Source organism: Crocodylus porosus, unplaced genomic scaffold (genome assembly GCF_001723895.1).
Source record: "Crocodylus porosus isolate Cpor-Errol unplaced genomic scaffold, CroPor_comp1, whole genome shotgun sequence".
NCBI classification, from domain to species: Eukaryota; Metazoa; Chordata; order Crocodylia; family Crocodylidae; genus Crocodylus; species Crocodylus porosus.
In genome coordinates, this window is record NW_017728951.1 from 42,573,133 (window position 1) to 42,576,348 (window position 3,216).

The following is a 3,216-nucleotide window of genomic DNA, read 5'->3' on the forward strand; positions in this document are numbered from 1 at the left end:
ATATTTTATCAGAAAATCTTGATCCCTTTAAAAGCAGAAAACTCAGAGTGTCCTTCCCCTTCAAAAGGCCTTAAAATAGCTCCTCCTACAAGGATCAAGGTCCTACCAATTTAGACAGCCTAGAACCCTTAGAGGTTGCATAAAGCTGCAGCACAGCAGTACTTACTATGCGTGCTCTCTAAGCTATAGGGAAGAAAGTTAAGGGAGATGGAGATCTCACTAGAAAGGAAAAAGAAGAAGGAAAAGAATTGGTTGTCAAGTAAAAAAAAACACAAGAGAAAAAGTAAGTATGTGTGTCCCCAGTTGGTTATTAGCTTCTTCTCTGACGTTTCTAATCTCTACCATCTTATTTTCTCATTCTTTTTGCTACAATAGGATCAATTAGAATGGATCATGCCCATACTTATACAAAAGAAGCATGCAAAATTTACAGTAAGCAGCAGTATTAGTATTTACCACAGACTCAAAGTGATTCTCCAGGACTAATAAATTCCCCCTAGAAGTGGTGTAAGCACCTACTCTGGATACCTTCAAGAAATGTTTGGATGCTTATCTTGCTGGGGTGATCTGACCCCAGCTGACTTCCTGCCCTTTCGGTGGGGACTGGATCCAATGAATTCACAGGGTCCCTTCCAACCCTAATGTCTATGATCTACAACATATTAAAAATCTGCTGCTGCTATTGTGAAGGGCTGGCTACATCTACACTGGCACCAGTTCAAATTAACTAGTGCAAACACCTGGGTAGACACTTATTTTTTAAAAATGGTTTGTTTTATCTTAAATCTGTTCCCAGTTGGGTTAAACTAAAGTGAAGAAGTCTGGTTTAAATAAATTATCTTGCACCAGTTTAACTAAATTGGTTTAAATTTTTATCTGCAGCTAACTTGATGCAACTGAGGTGGTTGACAAGCCCTTAACACAAATCATCTGTTGTGGTCCATCTTAAACACACAGCTGTGTGGGGTTTTTTTAGGTGTCTGGAGTGTTTTTTCTTCTTGCCTTTACACTGCCTTGATTATTGATAAATGCAAGTTTGAATTAGTGCTTTATTGTTAATTTATTATATTTGTATTCAACTTTAACTCCAGCTTCTTTCACATGCTTAGCATGATGAATATGCAGAGCTTATGACTAAGCCAGTACATTTTCATATCAACTTTACAGTGTGGCTTCTGTGATCACTTTTCCACCAAACCCAGGCAGGTTTCACTGAGAGCAGCCTTGTGCATCCTGACAAAGACTTATAGCCTATATCTATGTAAAGTGGTGCTAAGAAATACAGGCTGTAGGAAATGGGTGAATGGTACAGATAGTTGAGGCAAAAGTAAGACCGTATGCACATTAGTATTTATGGAATGATGGTATCGGAACTAGCCAGACTCTGAGAGGGCTACCTACTTAAGTACCTTTTCCTTTCACCACTGTAGCTCCAGTGACCATCCCCTTCCCTTGGAGATTTAGGCTATGAGGGACAGTTGAAGGGTTTTAATCTCTTTATACTAGCATGTTGATGCAAGGGAGTGTGCACATTCTTTCTTCAGATACAGTGTATAGAACATCTAGTAAGCCAGATGATTCATTATTGTTCCATAAGGGTGGGGTGGTAATTATTTGTATTTTTAGATTCCTTAAAATGATGCCAAATCATAACTAAAGTTTTAAGTCCTGAATTCAGGAAAGTACATTGTCCATTATATAAATCTATTCTGAATGAATAATAGCTTTGAACAATGGACTGTTACAGGCAACAATCAGTATTTTATTTAATAAGACCTCTATTTCTAATGTATAGTCCAACATGCACTAAAGTATATTGATTTTTCTCATTCCCTCTTTCCTCATGTTCTCTCATGAGAAATTCTCCTGTAACTTCTGCTATACAATACTTATCTTGTGTGTCTAAATATACTAATCTGTAGAGGCTTGGGGGGGTAAAAGCATTTGTGTTGGAAGGGGAAACTGCATTAAAAGGCATGTCTTTGCACGCCACTTCATGGGTGCTGAATACTTCATACCCTGCTACCAAACTGCACTTTGGCCCACTCTATTGCACCAGTGACTCAATGATTTTTGCTGTAAGGAGTGTCATAAGGCATGTTGCAGTATACTGATTGCTGCAGAACAGCCACATGATACTCTGTCTAGCTGTTTTCCACAAGAGATCTCCCCTGTGATCAGAAAATTGCTGCAAAGTTTTTTGTTTTGTCAGCATCCTGATTTTTTTTCTTTAAGAGTTTATGGTAATTCAGGACTAAAATTTGTAAGCGAGGAATCCTAGCCAGAATATATACATATTCCAGAAAAGACTGAGGACATCTGCCTTACTGTTTGTGCATTTGCACATCATGTGTCGGGGCACCCAGCCTTTTCACTGTGGGGAAATTGGGACAGCGTAGGAGGGCGTCCAGAGTGTGGTTCTAGTGAGGTGTAAGGGAGGAGTTTACACAGAAAACTTGGTCCCTGAGGCAAGGGAGAACTGTGTAGTAGGGGTGGTAAGAGGGAGGGTAGCAATAAAACAGGCCCGAGGCAAGACTCTAATCCTTAAACTACATGTCATCAGTGATCTCTGGTTGAGCTTCCCTACATCTCCTTCATGTTGCTCCTAGGTGCAGCCTGGCTTCTCTGTGTATGCCTAAAAATAAATGCAATGACCAGGTTTAAAAGCAAAACCAGGAAGTCCTGAGGTTATTTTGTTTCAAGGACACGGAGCCCCTCCTGCCCGCCCCCAACACCCGAGGAAGGGCCCTTCCCCGACCTCTGACTCCCCCGTGAGGGGACGGCGCCATCATTTGGGTAATGTTTTAAGTAAGGCTCGGTGACGATGGGCGCTATCTTCATTTAAGCTCGAAGGCCAGAAATCCCACCCTGGAGGCCTGCTTGCACCTCCACAAGAAAGAAACTCCCTCCAGCACATGCGCGGAAAGGGGCACGCACTTCCTCGAAGCAGCCCGCCCCGCCCACTCTGGTCCCTCTAAGCCCCGCTCCTCCCGCGGCGGGGCCTGAAGGACCCTATGCCTTCCCCGGGGCTGCCCTCAGCACTGCCTGCCGGGCGACCGTCTTCCCTGAGTCCCGCGCACCCCCGCGGGGGCGAGAAGTCTCCGTAAGAAGCGGAGCCTGCCCTCGAGGCGGGACAGGAGGGGCCGGGTGCGGCGGCGGAGCAGGCGGCGAGGTGGGCGGCCCCGGCTCGTTGGGGTCCTCCGCGGCGGCGGGCGG

The 3,216-nt window shown here is 44.2% G+C and overlaps 1 long non-coding RNA gene across 1 annotated transcript; it reads right to left on the bottom strand.

The window, feature by feature from the left end:
• Nucleotides 1-2,538: 2,538 nt before the first annotated feature.
• LOC109324119 lies at nt 2,539-2,857 on the bottom strand. The gene is made up of 2 exons (XR_002104852.1): nt 2,759-2,857; nt 2,539-2,635 (listed from the first exon to the last, which is right to left on the bottom strand). It is a non-coding gene; the product is annotated as an uncharacterized LOC109324119 (long non-coding RNA).
• Nucleotides 2,858-3,216: the final 359 nt, after the last annotated feature.